Source organism: Malus domestica, chromosome 16 (genome assembly GCF_042453785.1).
Source record: "Malus domestica chromosome 16, GDT2T_hap1".
Taxonomy (NCBI): domain Eukaryota; kingdom Viridiplantae; phylum Streptophyta; class Magnoliopsida; order Rosales; family Rosaceae; genus Malus; species Malus domestica.
The window spans coordinates 12,603,917-12,631,589 of record NC_091676.1 but is presented as its reverse complement, the minus strand read 5'-3'; the positions used below and the strand labels follow the sequence as shown (position 1 = coordinate 12,631,589).

At 37.2% G+C, this 27,673-nt stretch overlaps 1 long non-coding RNA gene across 8 annotated transcripts; it reads right to left on the bottom strand.

Moving 5' to 3' along the window:
• Positions 1-24,016: 24,016 nt before the first annotated feature.
• On the bottom strand, positions 24,017-27,462 carry LOC114822165 (uncharacterized). 8 transcript variants are annotated; one of them, XR_011577129.1, is made up of 6 exons: positions 27,130-27,462; positions 26,661-26,746; positions 26,415-26,534; positions 25,743-25,849; positions 24,857-25,055; positions 24,017-24,304 (listed from the first exon to the last, which is right to left on the bottom strand). It is a non-coding gene; the product is annotated as an uncharacterized lncRNA (long non-coding RNA). The 8 variants fall into 8 exon arrangements; XR_011577127.1 differs by having other exon boundaries at positions 25,760-25,849; XR_011577133.1 differs by lacking the exon at positions 24,857-25,055 and having other exon boundaries at positions 25,760-25,849; positions 26,415-26,590.
• Between the last annotated feature and the right edge of the window lie 211 nt (positions 27,463-27,673).

Below are 27,673 nucleotides of genomic sequence, written 5' to 3'. Positions count from 1 at the left end.
TGTAGCACTTTGACTAGAGTCAACACTTTGGATTAGCCTGGTGCAAACAAGAAAGACAAGATGTGATTATCCTTCACTCTGCTGGAAAAAACTAGACCTGCTCTCACACGGGTTTTTGAAATAACGATCTTTCTTCCATTGATCAACAGATAGATTCTCTAACAACATCGGACAGAAGGCAACTATTCAAACATCATCACAGTGAATACTAATTTCAAAACCACTTCAACAGCAAGCCATGCAGAAAACGAGCCAAACAACCATCTCCACTACAAAACAATTATGCAAAACTGGATTATTGGACAAAAGGGATAGAACTAATTGTGCATGTAGTTCGGTCAGCATTTGATAAGCACGCTCAAAAGACTTGGCATAAGATTCATCCATTGGTTTATTTCCAGATGAATCTCTTACAACTTGAAGCAGATGTACGACCATACGACAGAGAGTAAGCACATATACTCAAACCATATCACCAAAGCTTATAGCTTTCCAAGAGCCATGAATCAAACAAGTGTACCCGATGACCTATTTGTAGCTGTTGACCAAAAACTTTGTCTATCAGTCCAAATTTCTTCCACTGCCTTACAAATAAAGACACCCTGTATTCCTCTGCCTCTAGGAGTTTTACACAAGAACAACCTTTTATAAAGTAGTTGTAGCACACCCTCATGCCGGTATAACAACTTCTTACGGGATTTCCCTTCGTGGGATTCATCGTCAACAATCTCATTCAACTTGGCTTCGGCCTTTAATATTTACAAAAAACAGAAAATTAACAAACTATAGTGTGGCATCAGCCTTAACTATAGCACCACGGGATCGCCCTTTGTGGATTTTACCAAAAACAACTTCTTTGAACAATGGCATCGGCCTTCACAATTTCAACAACTGAAAATCAACATCTATGTAGGATTACCCTTTGTGGGATTTACCTACTCAAAACACGGGATTACCTTTCGTGGGATTTACCGTTAACAACTTCTTCTATCCTTCGTGGGATTTACCATTAACAACTTCTTCTACCCTTCGTGGGATTTACCTATTCACATCACGGAATTACCCTTCGTGGGATTTACCGTTTACAACTTCTTCAAACTTCATCGTATAACCGGACTTTCTGTAGATTCATGCTAACAACTGAGTTGGTTAGACTCTGAAATTATAGGCTATGATAAGAAAACATATTGCACAAACTCCTCAACAGAATTGCAGAATATCAGCGAAGTAGAGAGACAAGAATTGGATACTACAAAACTTTCTGAGTCATACGACAATGAACATCCAAAAGATATCATACATGACATATTGCCTTAGAAATCTTGGTATTCAACTAGAACCATTTTGTAGAACTCTCATAGTTGAGCTTCACGATGAAATGCCTAAAAGGCCTTCAATTTCCACAATTTGACATTTATGAATTTTTGACTGAAAAGAATGATCAATACCAAACTTCACCAAAAAATCGAACTCCAATATTAGAAGAAACAATTTGAAACCCAGAAAAGATGATTCACACATCACATAAGTAATGGCAGCAAGAAATCATTCCAATTCTTCAAAGAATTCAGACAAAGTGATAGGAAACATAACCTTCACAAAAAAAAATCTTGAGCTAAGCATTTCGTCAAACACTTGGACTGCATTAAAGTTCTGAACTTTCCTCCACACCAGTGAATAGAGCACGGATCAAAGTCGCAGAAAATTGAATTTAGAAAGCTGATATGCGAACAACACCAAGAAAGACGTATACCAAGACGCCAACGAAGGCGCCGGAGCTCAGTGTCTCTCTGATCTCTTTCAATTTCACCCAACAACATGGTAGCAGCTACCCAGATGAGTAAGATGTGATACGAAGATAATCCATACCATGTTGAGGATGGGAAGCCATTGATGGACCACGACTACAACAACTTTGGAGATGGCAGTACTGGAGAAGCTTAATGGAAGAGAAAAAAAAAATCTATTGCAGAAAACGATGAAATCTAATAATGCGAAACCACCAGAATCAATGGCGTGAGCCTGGTGGCTCTGATACCATGTTAACTACATTGCAATGGTTGTGAATTGAAGGGAAAAACAAGGAGAAAGGATGAACAGAAAGATGAATAGAGAGATATGAGAGAGAGAGAGAGTTTAGAGAGAGAAATAGGTTTTGTATTAACTAACTCAAATGAAGATTACACATACTGTTTATATAGAAATCCTAACTACTTTAACCAAATACTAACTACCTAACTATATTACTAACTGTATTACATTTTTACCCTTAATATTGCTTAGTGCAATCGAAGTGAGTTGTTTCTCCTTCTAAAATCAAGTGTGAGACTTGGTCGTATCAAGTGAATCCATGATTAGCAATATGAGTTATTCTGTTGCCCCTGGTTGAGTGATTCCTAGGTATCTATTCCCAGTTCTTTCTATTTCCCTCGATCCTTTGGTTCTCTACTGCGTCAAGTGGCATCAGAGCAAGTTTTTGGATTTTTATCCGAAATCCTGGTGGAAGCGCTGCGCATATCATCTGAGTTCGTCCTCAAAGTTGACTCAGTTCCCGTGACTTCTATCCGGAGAATCATACATCACTGGAAAGCCGTTGCATTCTAGTTTCCAATGCAACAAACGGTGTGTCAATCCAAGCTTTCTATAGAAACTTATTAGCAAAATACTAAAGGGTGTGTGGTTGTGCGCGAAAATCTGCAAACGCCATTTCTTCCAAAGAAAGGAGGATATACAAGCATCTTGCTCCCATGGATAAGAATCAGGTATCATTAATTAATGTCGGTCAAATTAAAAGAATTTGTGTTCTTCTCAAAGAGTTGATTGGAATTTACCTCCTATATATGATGAGTATTCAGATGATGGATACTTGATGATTCCTACCAAAGAGGTTACTACAAGAAAATTTGTTCAGGAAGTTACACCACCCACCACTACACGAGGGAGTCTTGAGCCACGAGGAAATCTTAGGACTATAGTTCTTCATCTTATTCCAATAAAAGAAGACAAATCCCAGTGGGAAGATGATTTCAAATGTTGGTTGGCTTAAATGTCAAAATGGTCCTTATGTTTTATACTATCGACCAATTAGGTCCTATGTTTTCAATTTGGCCAAATTAGTCATTCTGTTTACATCTGTTCGCTAACTCAAGACAATTTGTTAAAGGACCGTCAAAATTGACATGTGCCAAACACATGAGAGGACAAAAACGCAATTTTATGTACACCCACTAAACATATACAATGCCTATCTTTAGAAATTGACACTCTGTTCAATTTATTTGAGTACTATGTGATTTAGTACATGTCAATTTTAATTGTCTTTAATAGATTGTCTTGAATTTGCTAATGGATGTAAACACATGGACTGATTTGGCCAAATTGAAAACACAGGGACTAAATTGACCAATAGAGTCGAACAAAGGGACCATTTTGACATTTAAGCCATGTTGGTTTGATATTGTTGGTTGCACTACTACTTTGAAAATCTGGTTCGCTGTGGCATGTATTGACTCGTTGTGTGCTCTTGTGAAGATATTACTGATCCAAGTTGTTGGTACTCAATTCCTTGGAGAGCTCAAAGGATTCAAATCTTGGACAGGTCGAAAGCCTAAATTCAAAAAAAAAAAAAAAAAAAAAAAAAAGATTCGAACTTGAGGATGAGTTTCTTTGAGAAGAGACGAGTTTCTTTGAGAAAAGGAGTATGCTGCAACACATGACAATTAATATGGCCTATGTATTAAACATGTTGGTGGCTTTTCATCTTCCAAAGCCATGTACTAATTAGACGTCTAGAAACTATAATCTTTAGTATTAAATATTTATCCTATCAATTAATGTACATACTCTCCTTATTTAAAGGGATCCTTATGTACTAAAAAGGAAACCAATTAGTAGATTAAAGTTAATCTAAGAAGAGAGTGAGTTTTCTTCTCCTTAAAATCAAGTGTGAGACTTGGTCGTGTCAAGTGAATCCACGATTAGCAACTTAAGTGATTCCGTTGCGCATGGTTGAGCGATTCCTAGGTATCTATCCCCTATTCTTTCTATTTCTCTCTGTCATTTGGTTCTCTACTGCGTCAATAGCATAGGACTTATATATCGAGGTCCTATGGTGAACTAATACCATTAATATTTATAAATGGTTCATAAGACTTACCAAGCCCTGTGATTGATTTTCACCTTTGGCACTGTTGTTTAAATAAATAGTAAAAGAGAGAGAGAAAGAAAAAAAAGGAAAAAGGTGAAAGCATAAATAAAATTAGCTAGTAGTAGTATGTATAAAATTTAAGCTCTTCCATTAAAGTTGTATACAAGGGAAGTGGCTAATCTTTTGCTCTATATATGTACTTCCAGAGCTTTGTTATATCTGTCCCCTAGCAGACCTGGTATCTATTTGTAATTTTAATGAACTTTTTATTTTGATATATATTGAGCTTTTAAGAAGAGGAAAATGGACACCCAGTTTTAACATCCATTCATGTACCCACCAACTAAAACAAGTCCAGTTAATCACTCAAGATCCCACCGGAGTTCGGCTACATGAAATCAATTGTGGTGAAGTTTGGAGGGCGGATAAGCCGTAGGGGGTGTCGGCTGGGTGGTTCGAAATTACGTGGGGTGGTTCCAAATGGGTGGAGGCAGGGGAAATCTAAGAGGAGGATCAAGTTTGGTCTTGGAGGCTTTTTATGCCGGAGGCAGAATTTGAAGACCGTATGCATTGGAAGAATAAGGCTGTGTATTTTAATGACATAGGAACTTGTTAAGTTATTTTTAGAGGGTTTCTTAGGAAGTTTTAGTATATTTATGTTCCTCTATCTTGTGTTCCTTTAAATATTGATGTATTTGAAGCCTTTGGGTTAGACTTGAATGAATTAAAATATTATTTGCTTAGTGCAATTGAAGTGAGTTGTTTCTCCTTCTAAAATCAAGCATTTGGCTTGGTCACGAATCCACAATTAGCAACGTCAACCAAACTCCGTTGCCTCTGGTTGAGTGAATCCCAAGTTTTATCCCCCGTTCTATTTATTTACCCTTGGCTTATCCTACATCAGAGCAGGTTTTCCGCTGTGTTAGAAGATCATGGCTGATATTTTTCATCTGTTTGAACATCAAAATGGTTGAAGAGATTAGCTTGGTTGATTGGAATTCTCCGTCAGTTTACGATAAGTATGTTGATGACGACATGGAAGAGATTAAGAGGATGCACCGACATCTCACCAATCAAATCTCTCGCATTGAAAATCGATGACAAGGCGTTGTGGTTTCCGAAGGGGAGGGGGGCATTTGGTTGCAATGTGTTAACCTTTTTCATGATTACGCTTCGTGGTTTGAGTCAACTGAAGAAGGAGATTTTTGTTCAACATTTTACAATGAAGTGGCACAACATACAGTTAGTTTGGATTATCTTAGTTCAAATTATGGGTGTGAAAAGATTGAGGCTTTGACTTAATTCATTTGAGTATGCCTTCCTTATTTGATCGTTTCTTGAGTAATTGTGAAATTAGTGGTGGTTTTAGCTCGACTAATAACAAACATTTCGGTGGGAGAGAAGGGGGGTTTTCATTTCACGAATCTTTGAAGGAAGTCGGTGACGTTGCTGAAGTGGGAGATATCAAATTCCAAGATATTGTTGATATGAAAAAAGGATGCTATTTATGAATACATTGATTTTATTAGTTTTGATATTTTTTATTGGAAGGCTTCTCAAGTTTTGGTTGATTAAGTCAATCAAATGAAAATTCATATAAGTTGGATTACAAGATTTGTCATGGAGCATGAATTTACCATTTCAAGAATAAGAAAATATTCCAAGTATTTATTTATGTGGAAAGACATAAATCAATTTCAATATTACAACGGAGTCAACAAAGATTTAAACTCGAGGATGTGTCATTTCCAAAGGGGACGAAAATTAGTCCCAATTTTTATTATCTCTGATCTTTATTTGTTCCATGATGAGCCTGAGTTAGTTCCCACAACCACAAGTCATGAAGCTACTAATATCCCTCATGCATCAAGGAAGATTAAATGAAACTCGAGGACAAGATCTTTTTAGAAGAGGAGAATGAGGTGGGACGCAGAGCTTGAAGAAAACAATTTGAAGACCACTAGTATGCATTGGAATAATAAGGCTGTGTCTTTTAATGACATAGGAACTTGTTAAGTCATTTTTAGAGAGGTCACTCAATACAATGGTTTGATGATATTCTTCTTCACTTGGAAGTGAGAGGTCTTAGGTTCGAATCTCGTGGATGGTGAATTCGATACCAAATTAGGCTGTCCATAGTGTGGCTTAGCTGAACTCTCCTCCCCTTAGTGTAAAAATATTGATGTATAAAAAAAAGTCATTTTTAGAGAGTTTCTTAGAAGTTGTAGTGTATTTATGTTCCTTCATCTTGAGTTCCTTTAAATATTGATGTATTAGAAGCCTTTAATAGGTGACACTTGTTATGATTAGAACTAATGAGTTAGTTAATATTGTTGGTTAGTTTTGTTGTGATAAGAAGAGGTAGTTGAAGGGTATTTTTGTAATAGTACAGCTGATAAGAATACCATATATAATCTGAAATGTAAGGCTCAAAGAGTCATGGTGTTATGAGTAAAGAAATATAATAAGTCCTCTCTCTCTACCTTTCTTTCTTTTCGATAGCTTCTTCTTAGCTTTATAGTTTTCTCCATTGTTATAAGCTTTTTGTTTCCTCCAAGTCATCATGGTATCATCGCCGACATTGGCTTGATGCCGTAGTCGGTCTTGAAGGTTCTTCCGCTGTATTCCTTGAGAAGTCTGAGTTCGTTGCTAGTTTGAAGGTTCTTCCGCTGTGTTCCAAGAAGTATTAGTCTTTCTTGGTAGATTTGTGTGGTTTCAAAAAAGTATCAATCTTTCTTGTTAGAACAGAAAGTATCACTCTTTCTTAGGTATTGTGCGATTTCAAGGAAGTATTAGTCTTTCTTGTTAGAACATAAAGTATCAGTCTTTCTTGTTGTTAAAATTCTGAGAGTGTTAGTCTCTTGGTGTGAAGAAGAAATTGAAAAGTGTTAGTCTCTTGGTTGTAGTTAATCATTTGTTTTTGAAGCTAATCATGGGTACACCAAAAGTGGATAGTCTTCTTGGTATGCTCACTATAAAGTTGAAAGATGATAATTTTGCAAAATGGTCGTTTCAATTCATGTCAGTGCTTAAAGGGTATAAGCTTTTTGGCCATTTTGATGGCACATATGTGTATCCTCCTAAATTTGTAATTCATACAGATTTAGGTGTGACTAAGGAGGTTACTCAGGCGTTTATAGATTGGGAATCCACAGATATGGCATTACTTAGTCTTCTTTTGGCTACTTTGTCTGATGAAGCCATGGAATATGTTCTTGGTTGTAAGACTGCTGCTGATGCTTGGACTAATTTGGTAGATAGATTTGCTTTAGTGTTTAAGTCGAGGGTGAATCACCTAAAAACTAAGTTGCATACAATTCAAAAAGGGACAGATTCGATTGATGGATTATTTAATCTTTTTGGGGGTTTTGTGTTGCACCGTGTTACAGATATTTGTGCAGGATCAGATTTTATTGATTATAGATTTACATTTTAAAATGCATAGATATATCAAATTATTTTTGTGCAACATCATTTTAACTTTATGTTTTTTTTTTGGTGTAGATCATGTCCGTTGTTAAAGTGTTGAAGTGTGTATATGAAAATATTCAAACCCTTCTATTGGTTTGCGTGGGGAATTAACTTTGAGGTTTCCAAGTTTGTCACCAGGAGGCTTTCTGTTGAAATACCCATTATATGGAGGTGAGCCAAACTGTTTATTAGATTGCAATGAAGATATTCAGACCCTTCTACTAGTGAATAACTTGAATTCAAATCCAATTGTTGATGTTTATGTTGAAGCTAAGAAGGAGATGTCTGTTGTTTCTACTAGTAGTGTGTTGCCTTGCATAAGTGAAACTACTAGTATTGGAGATGAGAACCAATTTTTGGGTAAGTATGGCTCTTATGGACCTCACCATTATGCAACAAATGAGTGGCAGGGTTATAATTCTTATGAGGATCAAAATTATGAAGATTGTGTAGTTGAGTTTCGTAGAAAACTTACACAATACTCTATTGAGGTTGGTTTTGTTTTCAAGTTCACTAGGAATGATTAGAAGTGTGTTACTGCTGTTTTTTCAAAGAAACTGTCAGACGGGTGTCAATGGCATGTCATGTTGTTGTGCAACGTTTTGACAACCTTTCGAAAACACAGCTTTGGGGTGTTGGTGTGTTAAGCCGTTTGAAAACGAAAATTCGGTCTTGACTACCAATGCAATCAAGTGTCGAAATTTTGGGTTTTAAACGATTCGGCCTATCGAAGACTGACGTTTGAGAGGTGGGTTTAGGCTCATCTTGATTTTGTTCAACGCTTATGCTGATATGTGTTGAGCGTTGACGTTTTTTATTTTGCTTGAAATCTTCACGGGTGTATTTGGTGTGAAGCTAACTCCAACTTTGTTGTTGTCAACTCCGTAACCATGCTTCTTCAACTTTTTTGAAGTCTCGGTGAGGTCACGTTCTTTGTCATTGATGGTGTTTGATACCTTATTTCCAAGATTTGATGATGAGGTAAAATCGTACTCAGCATTTGACATGAGTTTGCAGGCGTTTGGGTCGAAGCCTTTTTCAGTCCTCTTGGTTAGAAGAGTGCTTGGTTTCATCCCTTTTGGTAGGGGTTTTACGAAACCTGGTGGTTTTGAAACTTTAGCATTGCCTACTCTGTCAGAGGTAAAACCGCATTTGTCTTGAATAGCTTTACTTCATCCTTGTACAGTTGTGTGTCAGCTTTGTTTGTTCCAGTTTCGAATGAGGATTGCCTATTCTTTCTTCTTGATATAGGGATGTATTAGAAGACGGGTGTGTTTTGCCCTTTTGAGGGCGTTACACTCCCTTTGGTTGTTGTGGGTTTAGCAGGCTCATCATCATTTTTGCTTGAAGGTGGCACCGCTTGCCACTCCTTCTTTTTGGGTGCGATTTTGCCTGTGGATTTGATCTCTTTTAGAAGAGCTTCGGGTACCATGTCTGTATCCATGTAGAACTTGGCATCCGCGAAGTGTGATTCGGCTTTGGTGAACGACTTGGTGTCACCTTGTATCACCTTCACCCCTTATCGGTATAACTTTAGGCATTGGTGGAGGGTGGACGACACTATTCCATTCTCATGGATCCAAGGCCTTCCTAAGAGCAAGCTGTAGGAAGTTCTTGCATCAATCACGTTGAATAACATGCTTGACTTAAGTTCGTCAATAGTAATCTTGACTAGGATCATACCCATCGCTCTTTGTCCTTCTTGGTTAAAACTTTGGATTAGCAGAGGGCTTCGAGATAGTTCATCCACCTTGATGTTGATTATGGTCATTGTTGACTTTGACCCAAAGACGAAGAGAGGATGGTTGTGAAGCTTTGATCCCTACAGTAAGTCTTCGTCAGTGAAGTTAATTGCGTCATAGGCAGTACAACACGCAGCATATTCATGTGGTCGAAGCTTCAAGCCTTCGTCCTTGCTTTCTTGCACTTTGTGGTCGTCGGGGCTCACCAAGACCGCTACTAGTGCTTTCGCATCTCCTTGGGCAATCGTAGTGCTTCATTGATGCTAAAGTATGTTAGCAGACATTCTTTGGGCGTGAAGGTCTTCTCTTCCTTGACGGTGATAACTTTGCCTTTTGAGGGCTTTTATATCTCTATTTCAACCATGTGACAGGCAAATGTAGTGCACTATTGGAAAAAATCCTTCGGGAAGTACTCGTGCAAGGAGAAAGAAATACGTGGCTTTTGCTCTATAGGCTCCCCAGTGTATGTTGGCTTAGCAATTCTTACGCTCATTTTGGGCTTCCTATTGTTGCGATGGTGGTGCTTTCTCCCTTGTTCCACCTTTGGTTGTATGACTTGTGGTCTTGGCTTCCTCGTCTTTTTATAGGTCGGTAGGTTCATTTTGGTCACTTGCCCCCAGTGATGGTTGTGCAGCGGGTGCCATGTAGCTTGAGTATGGACGGGAGTGGTCAGGCGTCACTTGGAGAGGCACAGGGTCGAAAGATCCAAATGCAATCGTAATAGTATGTGTTGCGGCCATGTCTTCAAGGTCAAGCTTGATCTGCCCTTGTTGTGCTATCTTCATGATGAGCTTCTTGAGGACGAAACACTTACCAATAAGATGGCTTACGATATGATGGTATTTGCAATACCTAGGATCGTTAACGCGATTCATCTATTCGGGGCACTTGCATTCAAGTAACTCAATCACCTTCTTTTCCAGCAAGTTGCCTACCATTGCAACCACGTCAGAGTCAGGAAAAGGGTACGTCTTCTGCTCTAGTTCGCTCAAGGTGTTTTTGTACTTGTCTTGGGTGTGAGAAGGCTCACATCTATTCATCTCATTCGTTTTTTTTTTTAGAAGATCTTAACGGGGGTAGTATGGACGGCAAAAGCTTCATTGGCGGGCTTTTTCCCAGTCTTATCTTTGGGGCAAACACCTTATCCTTTTTAAAGTCGGTGATCGACTCCTTCTTCCCATGATTGGCAATACTCATCTCCATATCACGGGATTGAGTTGCCAATTCTTCAAATGTTCTCGGTTTTATGCCTTGGAGGATGTAATGTAACCCCCAGTGCATGCCTTGAACACACATCTCAATGGTGGAGGTTTTAGAAAGTCGATCTTTGCAATCCAGACCTAATGAATGCCACCTATTGATGTAGTAGACAATAGGTTCATCCTTTCATTGTTTCGTACTCATAAGCTCCAGCATGCTTACAGTGTAGTGAGTGCTGTAGAAATGGTTGATGAATTCCTTTTCAAGTTGGTCCTAACTGTTGATAGACTCTAGCTCGAGGTTAATGTACCAGTCAAAGACATTACCTTTTAGCGAACATATAAACTGCTTGACAAGGTAGTCTCCATCCCTCCTAGCATTGTTGCAGGTTTCAATGAAATGGGCAATATATTGTTTAGGATTGCTCTTTCTATCGAATTGCATGAAATTGGGTCGCTGATAACCCCTTGGCATCCTCAAGGCGTCACTCTTTTTAGAGCAAGGCTTTGAATACAGCACGGAGTCATGCTTCCTTCGTACTGCGCCTTGATGGTGCTTGTGATCATCTCTTGCAGCTGTTGGATAAAGAGAGATCCCATAAGCATAGCAGCTCAGTCCACCTCCAGCTTTTCCTCAGCTTTCTCCACAAGTTCCTATTTCTTGTCGGTTTCCTTCTTTGGCGGATCAACCTTTGGGTTAGCTTTCTTGTCATGTTGCACCTCCAGATGGCTGATGAATGTAACAATCTGCAAGTCATTTTCCTCCACGGTCTTTGTCATCTTTGCAATTGCTTTGTTCATTTGGGCCTGTTGCTCCTCGATGGACGTCGCACCAGTAGTCATGACTTGCATGGCAATAGGATACGAACTGCTGCTTGAGTTGGCAACAGAAGTCAACAACTTATAGTACCTCATTGAGCTTTCTTTCTTTGGGGCTCTTAACGAGGCCAGGGTGATCACGGGCTCGTGCCTCGGGTGCTCTTGCTTATTCGACAGAGTTAATGTAAAGGTGGAAGGCATGGCAGATAGAGCTTTTGCCTTGCTTCGGGTTGTGACGCCCAAAGTGCCACCACTTGTGGCAAGGATGTTCTTGTTCTTTGCATTGATTGCAGGAACAGCTTGATCCTTTCTTGATGCCATGTGTGTTTCTTGTGGATTTGAAGACATAGATGAGAGGCAGAGAGGTTCCACTGGACGTGCCGAATTTGTAAACATGAAAAATTATGTACTAAATGAAACAGGAACACGCGTACAAAGTAGATTTGTATTAATGAATTTGTAGGGTTACAATTTCTGTTTACAACTTTTCCTCTTATTTAGTCTTCAAATTTGATGTAGATGCATAGGTTGTTGATCCAAGGGTCACGATAACTTGATCTCTGACGAACGATTGAACGGTTGCTAATAGGGATTTTTACCACCTGCAAAAGTTGGGATAAAAACACTTAAAAATACTTGCAAGAGTATAAGGTTGTCCTAGTATAGCAGCTCAACCAATGTCGTTTTCCACAGGGATTGAATGAATACTTTATGTTAATACCAAATCTTAATTAATTATTTGAAAACAAAGTTTGGAAGATGTTGATTTTATGACCTAAAATATTAAAAACAAATTTAATTAAAAACAACTAAATAAATTGGCAAAGTAATAAAAAACAAAAGAAAATAGTTTTGAAAATAAATTTAAGCACTAGGGTTCCACCTTCGCCTTAACAATCCTACGTAGTTCTTCCAATTACTTATGAATTACATGCATATTTTGAAGATTAGGTTTTCCTAAAGTATGTCCTACTTGGAACCTCTAACATATAACGTATATCTAACATGCAACCCTTAAAACGTGTCGTCCATCCTAAGAAGTTACACATATTAACCACAAGAAGCCAACTCCAATTCCAGGGACAACCCTCCACCAAAATTGCATCAAGTTACTTTTCTAAATATCCTAATAGTGGCCAATCATCAAGACAATTAGATAGTTTAAAGCACAGTGATTAATAATTCAAAACTTGCATGCATAATATCATAAGCAAATTGAAAAGAAACTACATATTCTTGCTAAGGCTCGTGGCCTCGTCCTAGCAAACGAAACTAGTTGCGAACAATCATAAAACAAAATATTATTAAAAACATGGATAGAAAACACCTTGAAAATAAACTTGAATCGTCAAAAGCTCTCTAAAGCCAAAGTATTGTGTGCTCCTCCCCCATCTTCTCTAAAACCCTAATGGCTAATTATCTTATTTATAGTAATGCAAAATAAAACCCTAAAAGTTCTTAGAATAAAACCAGGAAACATAATTAAAATAATAAAATAGAAAATAAAAGGTTTCCTATTTGAACTAGAATTCGGACTTCTTAGAAAATTAGACTTTTGACCAATCAAATCAACTCTGATTTGGTCTCAAAATGTCTCTTGTGAAAGCTGGAGACGTCCCCTACAAATATTCAGAAGGAATATTCCTTAAAATATGCCATCTTGACCTTCAAAATACCCAAAATGTCCGTAAACATCAATCTGGGAAAGCTGCGCGCTGAGCCTTTATTTCATCGCCATGGTCAAACGGCTAAGTAGAAAAATATGGAATTTTGACACAATCATCTTGAAAGGCACATGAACATCCTCCAATTAGAATCACTCCAAAATTCATTCGTTTGATCACTGTTTGCTCCAGAGCCAATCGAATGTCCTACATTGGAAATATATAACAAAGTATCAAAGTTCTACCAAAATAATCAATAAATTAATATGAAGAATATGGTAAAATATATAGTATAATATTGCCTCATTAGTTGCTTCAAGTTTTGAGCTTGAAAAATGCGTGGATAGTCTTCAACTCAGGTTCAGGGTTGCAGCAAATGTAGAGTTGATGTAGGACTTTGTTGATTCAAGAGTCTTGGCGAGTTGATCTTGAATCGAACATTGTTACAAGTTTTAAGTTTGTAACAAAGCTATGATGCATGGACACGGGGGAAGACCAACGTATCCCGTATCTGACACGCGGGGATACAAATACGTGGGGAGATACATACGGATACGCAATCGATACGTATCGAGTCAACAGATACGTTGTTGACTGATGGGATATGCGTATCTTACTGTTGAGATACTAGTATCCTACTTTTCGGATACGTTTCAAACTATAATCAAAGGATAATCACAAAAAAAAAAATCAAGATAATTTCACTTAATCCACACAGAATCGTGATAATTGACAGTTGATTGAGATTAGCTAAACTGAAATGATTCTTTGACCAAAAATTGAAACGATTTTGTGTATAAAATTCGGATCTACCTGTTTTTTCTCACTCGAACCTTAGAACCGTCATCGGCAACTGCTCATGTCATCTCCGTTTGCAAGTGTTGCATCATATCTTATGCATTTGCTAGTGAGAGCTGGTAACTGGGTTTCGAATTCTATGTTTTCCTGAAGCTTTCTTTTTCTTTTTGTTAATAATGTTGATACTTTTCTACTATAATGCCTCAACTTTACTTGTTAGAGCCCCCTTTTGCCTTTTTGAAGCCAAACGAAAAGCTTCTTTTGCTTTTCTGCTTGCATATTATAATAATATAATTGTTAGTGGTCTAGAATAATTTAGATTATAATATATTTATATATGCCTTTATGTTGCTGTGTTGATCTCTTAGCATAAATTTGACTTGTGACATTTTATGCGACTATTTTAGATTGGTTCTTACAATTTATATGTTGGTAATTTAGGAAAATTAATTATCCTGCTAATCATGCGAATGCTAGTGTTAATCTAGTTGAAAATGATCATGGTACACTGTAGAAGTATGTCAAAAAACTCGAAAGAGTGGAAAATGGAAAAGGAGGTACTATGTTTCAATGCAACTATTGTCAAAAGATTTTCAAAGGATCCTACTCTAGGGTCAAGTTTCATTTGTTAAAAATGTCTGGAAACGGGATCGTCTCTTGTAACAAGGTTACTGATGAAGCTCTTGCAGAAATGAAAAAGCTAGTTCGAGAATGAGGGACTCTTTCTTTTTATTTTTTAAGTCGTTTGGATGTTTTTTTAGTTTTTCAAGTTTGAAGACTAATTTAGTTGTTTAGTGAATTATCTTTTTAAATGTTTGAAGTTTATCGAAATAAATTTGAACTTGAATAGTATATTTGAATGCTTATTTTATAATATTTAGATATATTTATTTATTTATATTATTTTTAATTGCCATATCCTTACTGTATCATGTCTTCGTTTTTAGAAATTTGACGTATCCCCGTGTCGTGTCGTATCGTATCCGCACATCTGTGTCCGTGTCCATGCATCATAGTAACAAAGTTTTGAAGGAATCGACACAAGTGCTTGTTGATTCTTCAAGGGAATGCTTTGACTTTGGTTGAAAGAAAGCTTTGACTTTGGTTGTACCTTCTTCAAAGAGAGCTTTGGCAGCGTATTAGTCTTCAAAGATTTAGCAGAGCTTCTCCTTTTGTGAGAATTTCGGTTCTTCAATGTATATTGAATCTTATTCTTGTCTTAGGACCTTGTATTTATAAACTTCCAAAGCCATGCCTTTGGGTGGATTTATCCTTGGTTTGTGTCTTGATTCATCCATGGGAGAATTTATGCATGTTTTGTGTCTTGTTTTTAGCCACTTTCCCTTGCTTGGCCGAAATTTATAGGGCTTGTTGCCTACTTTGTGAGCAATCTTTAATTCTTGCTTGTTTTGTTAAGATGATTTAGCTTTCTTTCTGGTTTTGAGAGATTTTGGACCTTTTGCTGATTTTAAGGAGATTTCTTCCCTTTTGCTGAATTTTACGAATGCTTTTGAGCTTCCTTTACTTGATTTGTGCCACATGTTATTGATGACTTGTCCATTTGTGATAAGTTATTTGCCACGTGGAGCTTTGTGATGCATCATTTGTATACGAAATTTACATGTCTACAACTTGGACCCACTATTTTCACTGCCTCTTCTTTCACTATAGGAACTGATTCTTAGATTCACACTGGAGGAATTGATTGTTCAATTGATGAACCTAGAGTCTCTTTTGGTACTGCCTCTTCTGGTTGGAAATTAATCACATCATTGATGACCCTATCAATTTCAGTTGCATCCATGTCTGTGATGTCCGCATTTCTTTCTTCATGTTTAACACTTTCTTCATTTTTTTGGTCATCTTGGACTTGCTCATTTAGAATTTGGATACCAAAGATACTTTGACTATTAGCCAGTATGTCAAAGTGATCTTCATTTTCATTTTGTTCTCCACCCTCTTCCTCCTAATTGTGTTCAAAATCAAGAATTAAATGACAAAGATTTAGTATGCAGCATCAATTATGGATTATAATGACAAAGTTTTAGTTATGGATTATTACTTATACAAAGATTTAGTATGCAACATCAGTTATTGATTATAATGACAAAGCTTCAGTTTTATAGTAGAATAATTATGCAGCATCAGTTATGGATTATAATCACAAAGCTAAAACTTAGTATGCATCATTAGTTATACCAGACTTAGTATAATAAATGAAATGATCGTGAGTATAATAAATTATCAAATAATAAGAAGTCATATAAATGACAAACTAGGTGCAAAGGGCAAATGCTTAGGACACAAGCTATATGCAGCATCACTTATAGCGCAAGCTATATGCAGCATCACTTAGCAGACAAGTAGATGCAGCATCAGTTAGCGCACAAGCTATATGCAGCATCACTTAGCGCACAAGTAGATGCAACATCACTTAGCAAAAAAGGTAGATGCAGAATTGGTTGTTAACGCATAATATAGATGCATAATTGTGCAGAATCAATTTACAAACAGAAAGTAGAACCAGAATTAATTTACAAAGTGCAACATCAATATAAAGTGCAACATTAGTTCAAAGTGCAACATTAGTTCAAAGTGCATCATTAGTTCAAAGTGCAACATCAGTTCAAAGTGCAGCATCGAAACTAGACGGTTAATGTTTTTGCTCACAAAATTTAGACGCATTTTCATTTTCTTTTTTAGATGTTTAAGAATCAATTTACAAACAGAAAGTAAAACCATAATTAATTTACAATGTAACAACCTATCCCGAATAATTTTACGGATTTTAGAACATAAGGGTATTTTGGTAATTTCATTGGGATTGGGCTAGAAGTTTAGAAATGGTTACTATTGGGTCATATTTGGTGTGCCCAAGGGCCCCACTCCTTTTGGTTTTCCCCTAACTCTTTTTCTTTTTCTTCCTTTTGGACCCATAAGCTCATTCCTCTCTCTCTCTCTCACAACTTTCTCATCTCTCTCCCTCACTTTCTCTCATTCTCTTTATGTCTCCCCTCACCCTCGGACACTCTCTCCCTCTTTGCGAGCTCCCTTTCCCCTCCCTGAGCTTCACACACACACAACCCCATGCTCACCACCTGGACGGAGAGACTTCGAAAACCCCGTACCAACAACAAGGAACTCAACAGTGACGGTGTCACTGTTCATCGTCTTCCCTGAAGTGTTTCATGATTTTCCGACGTTGGTAAACTTCTAGAACCCTTGGCATGTGTTTTAGGGTTAGATCAAAGCTTGTTTTAAGTTGTACATACATGTTAATCGCAAAAAATAGCTCGGAGTTTTCCGGCGAGCACCACCACTTTCAAGGCATTTTCCGACCAAACCATAGTGAGTTAACCTTCATGCAAGGTACCATTCTTTCATCTCATTGAGTACTACAACTTTGGTGTTTGAATCACTCAATTTGGTTGAGTATCGAAGAAGTTATGAGTATTTGAAACCTTGTTTAGAAATCGGCCAAACTATAGCCTGAAACCGAGTCGACCGGACCCAAACCATCAAACCCGGATCCAATGATCCTTAAACCTAGAAGCATACAACTAAGAACCCTTGGGCTGGGCTACCAAGCCCAAACCCAAATGACATTCGGCCGAACCCAGATTCAAACCCATTAACCCATCAAAACCAAACCCATATTTGAACCCCTGACCCAAACCCAGGTTGCAACTTGGCTCAACCTAGAAGCCTAAACCCTTCGGTCCAACCCAGAAACGCAAAGCCCAAACTTGGATTCAACTCATTGACTGTTGACTCGACCCGTTGATCGTTGACCGTTGACCCGACCTGTTGATCGTTGACTTTTGGTTGACTTTTTTGGGTTTCGGCCGGGACACCTCCTAAACTAATTTCGATGTCCTGATTCTAAATACACGCTCCGTTTTCCCAAATTCAATCGTTTTAGTAGAGTTTTATTAATTAGTCCCTTTATGTGCTTAGGTGTGTTTGTTAGTGGAGACCCCGATCTTTCTAGTTTGAGCAACTTTTCGACGAAAGTGTAACTGTGAGTGGACCCCTTCTAAAATGCATGATTTTACTATTAGAAATGCATACATGAAAATCATGATTTGATGGTTACATTTTATGAAACGTTTATGAGTAAATTAGTTTTACGCTTTATAAAATATCATGCTTTATCGATTTTACATTCTTCGTAGTACATATGATTGATGACCATATACTATGAATATGTTTTATGATATGATGTTTGAGCTACTGAGATCCGTTGAGATATATATACTTATACTTTGGAAAGATTATGTTCAATGATTTTTGTGCTTATCTAGAGGTAACTGTTTTGCCTACGGGTGAATGATATCATTAAATGGCTTCGGTCAGGAGATGTAGTGCTTACAGGCGAATGTTATCATTATATGGCTTCGGTTGGGTGATGTGTGGCCTATAGGCGCATGATACTACCTACGGGCGAATGAAGGCCTTCGGGCGAATGAGGAGTTCTATATGCCTACGGGCAAATGATACTACTTTCGGGCGATACTGATGTCGCTACTTAGCACACTATATATGATATATGTTTTTTTTGAAAGGTTTTATGGCATGCTAGGGTTTTCAGAAAACCTATAACGTACTATGCCATTAAGTTTTCATAAAATTTAGGGGTTAGTACGTTATTGAATAACTGTTTTAGTATTACTTATATATCAACTTGGTCCACTCATGTTTTGTTTTGCACCCCCTCAGGACTTCGAATGGAGGCATACAATCCTGGCATCATGGCACTGCCGCATTGGCATCTTCGAGTCCTCTCGGTGTAAGACCGATCCCTTTGTTCATTCGATTTTATATTTCCTTTCTAGTGTCTCAGATTAGTTGTATGCTCTGAACACATTCCACAATTGCATAGTCATTGTATTTAAATTTATAAGTTTTATTTATATTCATTATTTCTCATGCATGTAGTATGTCTTCGTCACCTTCAAGTGTCGGCTAGCACGTGCCTACCCTGGTGTTTTGAGGATATTAGGGTCGGGCATGTCAATTTGGTATCAAAGCGTGGTTTGTTCAGAGCATACTTAGGATCATATTGTACTTTAGTAGTGTGTTGGTCATGACATCATTTTGATGTCACGACTTCCGGATTTGTTGTCATTCGGCATAGTTGTGCAATCCTCATTCTGCGTGAATTGCCACTGAAGAATAAGAAATTCGTATTAGGATTGTGCCTCATTGGTGACATGATGGATTGTCGGATGACTTTCAGCATCGGACTGTTACTCTGCATCATGCGTTCCCTAGGAATTGCGGGTAGAGTTTATTTTTACATTGAAGTGACGTGAATTAGAAATCTCAGCAAGAGGAAGTTTGGTTAGGACCAGCTAAAGATCCGAAATGGCAATGCCACTTTGCAACATGCGTTCCCTAGGAATTGTGGGCGGAGTCGGATCTACATAGAAGTTTTGGGAAACTAAAAAATCTTCGTGGTATGAGTTGGTTAAGACCAACTGGAGACTTGAGACAATGATGCTACTCTGCGACACGCATTCCCTAGGAATTGCGGGCAGAGTTGTATCTACGGTGAAACGGAAAAATTTAAGTGGTTTGAGTTTGGAGATCTAAAACAGTGATGTTACTCTACGACATGCGTTCCCTAAGAATGGCGGGCAAAGTCATATCTATGTATTAATTGCTCGAAACATTCGAAGTACGTGTTGGAGAAAGCTGAGTAAGCGCTAGTTATTACGAAGTTTAGTAAGTGGTAGTTTAGTGGGATCGAATCAATGTTCTCAGACTCGTTCCCGTTGAGGAAATTCATGTGGATCCTTAGAACAATTCCTAGCGATTGTTCTATCGATAACCTTCTTGCTTACTCCAACAGAGAAGTCAAGTTCCCTAACCATCGACTGTCAGCTTCACACCAATTTCTTCGAGCATTGACTTCATATAAATTATATACTTACTGGGAGACTCTTTGGTAGCAGACACTATTCTCTTCAATTTCCATAAAGGGGTTGCGACCATTGGAAATTGAGAATCCTCACAAGGTGTTGTGAAACATAAAATATCCTTGGTTTGTCACTTTCTTTTAGTAGTTCCCAACGATTCCTTGAGCTTAGCCCTATTTCTTTTTTGCTAAGAAACCAGTCAATTTGTTGCGACATTGATGGTGAATGAAGTTTCTGACAATGGATTATTGTCTTATCTGATCGTAATTCATACACTTTTTGAATTCTACGGTGGTGTATTATTAAATGTTTGGCTGCATGCTGACGCAGCAGGATCGAGTGACTTGTGTTCATCTTGACGGATAGGATCGCATGATTTGAACCACCCTAGCTATGACTTTGAACCAACGGTTACCATCTTACTTGAAAACCTACTGACACCCTTTCTTATAGAAATCTTTGTGGGACATTGATTGAGAAAGAAACTTTTGGATGTTTGGAACATCGTCTTACTCATGCTCCAGTCCCAACTTTTCTTAACGTTGGTTATGAGTTTTCAGTGTTTTGTTTTACACCCTTGGGAAGTTACTACTTGTTTATCAAGACGACAATGTGTCGTCGATATTGCCGGCTGCAGACTGTGATATCAGTGGCTTATTCGTTGGGTTTGTTAAGCAAGTGGGCAGATAGACCCGTCTGCGATTGTTATTACTATTTAGTTATTCTAGGGGCTTGACCTAAAGACACAGTTTTTCTCGTAGTACGTGATGTTGCGTATGCTTGGGCGAGACCCACTTTCATTTTCGGTTTTGATTTTCACTACAAGTATTTTAACGTACTTTATATTAGTTATATATTTGTAGTTTTGACATTACAAATGTTTGGTTGAGCTTTTTTCACTTTCAGTGTTAATTTCAGTATGAGTTTTTGACCTCTATGTTATTACATATCTATTTTGACGTTATCATCTTTATGCGTACTTATTTTCGACCTTATGCTAGTATATATTTTCGACTTTATATCGTTATAAAGTATGTTTCTACTTTTACACGGATGGGGGAAGAAGGTGTGAGCCTCGAGGCATGAAAGAAGAATCATTGCAACTCGATCGCGACTGTGTGGCATTTTCCCTTCTTTTTTTTTGCAACCGCTCTAACTTGATTTCTTCTTTACATATATGTATATTCTTCTTCTTGTCTTTGAGTATTTTTGTATAGCAAGTTATTTCAAATTTCGAGACGATTATTTAACGGGGGTAGATTGTAACAAACCGTCTCGAATAATTTTACGGATTTTAGAACGAAAGGGTATTTTGGCAATTTCATTGGTATTGGGCTAGATATTTTGAAATGGTTACTATTGGGTCTTATTTGGTGTGCCTAAGGGCCCCACTCCTTTTGGTTGTCCCTCGGCCCTCTTTCCTTTTCTTCCTTTTGGACCCGTGAGCTTTCTCTATCTCTCTCTCTTTCTCTCTCTATCATAACTTTCACATCTCTCTCCCTCATTTTCTCTCATTCTCTCTATCTCTCCCCTCACCCCCGGACACTTTCTCCCTCTCTGTAAGCTCCATCTCCCCTCCCTGAGCTTCACACACACAACCCCGAGCTCACCACCTGGACGGAGAGACTTCGAAAACCCCGTACCAACACCGAGGAACTCCACAGTGATGGTGTCACTATTCATTGTCTTCCCATAAGTGTTTCATGATTTTCCAACATTGGTAAACTTCTAGAACCCTTGGGATGTGTTTTAGGGTTAGATCAAAGCTTGTTTTAAGTTGTACATACGTGTTAATCACGGAAAATAGCTCGAAGTAGCTTTTCACAGTTTTCCAGCCAGCATCACCACTTTCGAAGCGTTTTTCGGCCAAACCACGGTGAGTTAGCTGTCGTGTAAGGTATCATTCGTTTCATCTCGTTGAGTACTACAACTTTGGTTTTTGAATCACTCAATTTGGTTAAGTATCGGAGAAGTTATGAGTGTTTGAAACCTTGCCTTTGACCCGACCCGTTGACTCTTGACTTTGACCTGTTGGCCGTTGACTTTTGGTTGACTTTTTTGGGTTTCGGTCAAAACCCCTCCTAGACTAATTTCGATGTCCTGATTCCAAATCCGCACTCCGTTTCCCCAAATTCAATCGTTTTAGTAGAGTTTTATTAATTGGTCCCTGTATGTGCTTAAGTGTGTTTATTAGTGGAGACCCCAGCCTCTCTAGTTTAAGCGGCTCTTCGACAACAGTGTAATTGTGAGTGGACCATTTCTAAAATGCATGATTTTACTAATAGAAATGCATACATGAAAAACATGATTTAATGGTTACGTTTTATGAAACATTTATGAGTAAATTAGTTTTACGCTTTATGAAATATCATGCTTTATTGATCTTATATTCTTCGTAATATATATGATTGATGACTATATACTACGAATATGTTTTATGATATGATGTTTGAGCTACTGAGCTTCATTGACATATATATACATATACTTTGGAAAGATTATGTTCAATGAATTTTGTGCTTATCTAGTGGTCACTGTTTCTGCCTACGGGCGAATGATATCATTAAATGGCTTCGGTCGGGAGATGTAGTGCCTACGGGCGAATGATATTCTTATATGGCTCCGGTGGGGTGATGTAAGGCCTACGGGCGAATGATACTGCCTACGGGCGAATAAAGGCCTTCGAGTGAATGAAGAGTTCTATATGCCTACGGGCGAATGATACTGCCTTCGGGCGATACTGGTACCACTACTTAGCACACTATATATGATATATGTTTTTTTTTTGAAAGGTTTTATGGCATACTAGGGTTTTCGGAAAACCTATAACATACTATGCCATTGAGTTTTCATAAACTTTGGGGGTTAGTACATTATTGAATAACTATTTTAGTATTACTTATATATCAACTTGGTCCACTTATGTTTTGTTTTGTGCCCGCTCAGGACTTAGAATCGAGGCATACAATCCCGTCGTCATGGCACTCATGCATTGGCATCTTTGAGTCCTCTCGGTGTAGAACTCATCCCTTTGTTCATTCAATTTTATATTTCCTTTCTAGTGTCTTGGATTAGTTGTATGCTTTGAACATGTTCCACAATTGCATAATCATTGTATTTAAATTTATACGTTTTATTTATATTCGTTATTTCTCATGCATGTAGTAGTATGGTTTTGTCACCTTGGGTGTCGGCCAGACGTGCCTACCTTGGTGTGTAGGGGATATCAGGGTCAGGCGTGTCATACAAAGTGCAACATTAGTACAAAGTAGATACATAATTGTGCAGAACCAATTTACAAACAGAAAGTAGAATCAGAATTAATTTACAAAGTGCAGCATCACTACAAAGTGTAACATTAGTTCAAAGTGCAGCATCGGTTTAAAGTGCAGCATCGGTTTAAAGTGCAGCATCGGTTTAAAGTACAACATCAGTTCAAAGTGCAGCATCAAAGATAGACAGTTAATGTTTTTACTCACAAAATTTAAACGCATATTCATTTTCTTTTTCAGATGTTTAAGAATCAGTATAGATATAAACTAAAAAAAGCCTAAAACATCTAAAACACTGAAATTGGTTTTTCACAAACTGGAACATTGAAATTTTTGGTAAAATCAAGTGCAAAAAACACTTGATAATGCATGCGTTTTTTACGGTTTTTCTTTTGCAAAATCAAGTGCAAAAACATTTGATAATGCATCCAAAAGTTTGATAATGCATTTGTTTGTTACAGAGTTTGAATTATAATCATTCAAAAGGACAATTTTGAGTTTTAGAAAAACCTTTGAAACACTGATATTTTTGGAAATCCGGCTGAACTTTGTGAATCATTGAAAATCTGGCTTGAAAGTGTCGGAAACTATGGAGATTTTAGGGGTTTTTGTCTAGGGAAGTATCTTTTGCGTGAGAGGGAATTTGAAATGATAGGTTTGGGGAAGAGGAACGCGGGTATTGAATGGAAAAGGGGAAGAAACCAGTTGGTTTTTATGATTTTTGTAGTGTAGTGATTAATGTGACCGTTTATTAATGGTTATAATAGAGTGGCATGGACCGTAATTTTAGTCGGTCCGTTTTTTTTTTTTTGTTGGGCTTGATTTTCTGTTATTAGGTTTTTTTGTCCCTCTTTGTAATGTTTTAAAAGGTGTGAAATTGTGTGAAATATAGTATATTTTTGTGTCTCTATAAGTGGAGTTGTGTGAAATATAGTATATACTAGAAATTGAGCCCGCGCGATGCCGCAGGTTTTAAAACTGTGTTAAACATGTGAAATATATTAAATTTATTCTCATCTATATTAAAATTTATTTACATTCTATGATTCTCATGTTCAATAAAGAACCAAAACAGTCTACAAAACCACACGTAATAGTCTTAGTCGATCCGTCTTCCCAACATATCAACAACCAATTACTAAATAAAGCACATATCTCGTTATTGAAACAAAACTAATTTATTGAACTTACCCTCTCAGCTAGAACCCTAATCTCATAAGCATGACATATAATGCTGGCAAAGCCCATGTCATGTCCCAGTTCTGATACTCCTGAATAAAAGCATTGCATATCCACCATCACATATTAGTTAAGAATCAAGGTTAAATCTAGTGCAACAGCAAAGAAATACAGTAAAGGATCATGCAAAAGAAAGTTATATAGTTTGATACTATATAGATACATAAGGGACCAAATCAGAATACTCTTGAAGGCGTTCATTAACCAATATAATTTACAGTCACAAAAACTTTAACCAATTCATTCAACTGGAAATGGAGAAGGCAAATAGAGCATAAAAATTAACTGGGTTAGCCACTAAGCCAAAGCATGTTTGCTGAGGTTGATGCAATGAGAGTTCTCCTCATACATCAGCATTAAGCAAAATTAAATGGGCCGTGTAAAGATGAGAATCCGTGCTTCAGGAAATCCCACAAAATTCTCAGCAACAAAATTTTCAATAATATTGCTCTAATTCAATGAACTCTCAAAAGATGAGAGAGTAAAATTGTATTCAATAAAATGTATTAAATTGATATCAGATGATGCAACACACATATCCATTGCAATCCATAGTTGGCAACACAAATATATTCTCATCTCACTTGGTGCGATGGCAAGTGCCTTCGCCCATGAGCGGTAGGTCTCGGGTTCGAGACTTGGGAGCAGCCTCTCCATAAATGGGGGTAAGGCTAGCCGACATTCACCTCTCTCAGACCCTGCGTAAAGCGGAAGCCTTGTGCACTGGGTACGACATTTTTTACTTGAGCAACACAAACCACCAGCTCATTAACTCAAAACAATCTGAAACATGCATATAAAACATGCACATTTACCACCTTTTCCAAGTATTAGAAATTTTGAAGGAAACCCCAAAATAAGAGCAAAACAAAATACATAGCTAATTTCAAATATTTATTGGGAGCAAGCATTGTTCAACTTTAATTGCAAATGGTAAATAAAATAGCTATCTATTTTCAGTGATAAAGAGCTAAACAGATATTGAAGTTTTTATAAATAAGTTGTGTATTTGCTTATGCTACAAACACCTATATTTCTGTGTGAACTATGTAAATAAATTTTGATATGAACTATGTATATATAATTGTCCAACAGTTTTTTCTTGTACATATACATAGATATGGTTATCTTAGGTTGGGTCAACTTCATCAGTATGTTGCTTAAAAGCAAGGATTTTTGTTGGTTTTTTCAATTTATTAATGATGGAATTCCAATGCTTTAGCCAAGTGTATCAAAATTATGTGTTTCATTTGATCACCCATTTGCAATTTTGCATAGTGACGGAATTTCAAAATCAATTCCAGTTCGTCATTGCTTAAACAAATTAGAATTTTAGAACCAATCCCAATGAAAAATAAGCAGCAAACATAAATAGTAATGAGCGGATAAATGTAGAGGCGCAATTGTGATTTGCTTAAAGGTGACCGAGTAAAGAGATAAATTGGAAAATTAACAAAAATAAGGTTGTACCAGGATGAAAATGTTACCAGATTGCTCAGCTACTGTATTAAATATGAGAAATAGAGTTAAAGAGCAGCCAATAGTGGTCGAGTTCTCTCCAAGTATTTGCCCTGAGTCTTGAATATGAGAAATCAAGTTAAAGAAAAAAATTGTAATTTCTCAGTATACACATTATCAAATTAAAAGATAATGTGAAATATAGAGCATATCCAAAACCAAATGTAAAGAACCAAAACTAAATGTAAATTGTAGTTTCTTATAGAGCATATCCAAAAGTAAATCCTATCTCTTTGAGCATCCAAACAGAGCATACCCAAACAGAGGATACCCAAAATACCAAAAAAAAGATTAAAATTTGGTTTAGCACTTATTGAAAGTTTAAAAATAAAAAAAATAAACAAATAAACAAATAACAATACAGAAAGAACAACAAAATACAACCACGAACAACACATGATGGGTAAGTCTTTCTCCGTTGGAGACATTACTCTAAAATACAAAAACCCAAAACAATCCCATTACCAAAAAAACACAAAAACCCATCAAAAAACAACTCAAGGTGGATTCAAACTCATCAAAGATTACATTTTTAAACCAAAAATCCAGCACTTAAACAACCATAAACACGATTAAACAAAGATAAGCAAAGAGAGTGTAAAAATAGAACAAAAGCAGTCATACCAGTTCATTGCCCAACTCCAGAGCAGCGTCACGGAACACTTTCCTGAGGCCAGAGTTGCTTCCACAGAACACACAAATCCTCCTGAACTTGCTACGTTTGCTCTCTTCCATTCACAAAGTCTGCAACTTTTTTATACTTTTTGTGGTCAATTCAGCATCACTTGTGAAAAAAAGAACTGAACCCAAAATAATCTTATTACAAAAATTAAAATAAATAACACCCTAGAACAATGAAATGTATCTCACTCTCTAGAAGTCACGCCGGAAAATGCTAGCCTCTTCCCTCCGACGTCATTTTCGGCTGTAATCAACCACCAATCGTGCAGGCATACCTTGAGAAAATCAAAAGTGTCAAGTGGTCCAACTTCTTCAAAATTTCCAATCCCAAAATCAGAAAATCAATATATTAACATTGTACCTTAACAAACCCCCAAATTTCGAGTCAAAGAAAATTAATACAATATCTCTAAAAAATAATCAAAAGACAGAAAAATCTGAAAAAAAATTACTGACAATAAAAATGCAAAAAAAAAAAAAATTATATAAGAATTTCTAAAATCATAAAGACATCTGAGATGGAAGGAATTAAATGAATAACTGAAATCACATAAAAAGTTCAATGAAGAATTTTTCCAAAACCCAGAAATTTAAACGAAATTTTTTACAAAAGCATGAAAAATTACTAAAAACCTAGAAATTTGAAGCAGACGTTTACCTGCAATAGGTCTAGAAGCTACCTGATGTGAAGAGCAACCGTTTGAGACCAACCTCGAGGCCGGCCGTTGCCGAAATCGTCGAAATCGCCGCCGAAAGACACTTTCTATTAAGTGAGTCACGGAGATAAAAGTGAGAGGAAAGAGAGAACGGAGAAAGAGGAGTTGATGAGGGTTTGGTTATGGTTGGCTTGCGGTTTGAGAGTTTTAAGGTTGCAGAGAGAAAGTGAAGAGCGAGAGTGGAGAGGGGGAAGAAGAACGTACCGGAAGCAAATGGAACGTACGGGAAGCAAAGGGAAAGACCCGGCTTTTTCAGTCACCTTCCTAAAAGCGATGAACGACACGTGTAAATCAGGCAGAAATGAAATAAAATAACCAAGCAAGGGCAAAAAAGGAAGAACACTGTTAATGAACAGTGTTTTTGTGTTGGGTTTTAGTATATGTATAATAAAATAACCAAGCAAGGGCAAAAAGGAAGAACACGGTTAATGAACAGTGTTTTTGTGTTGGGTTTTAGTATATGTATAATTTGTATCTCTATAAGTA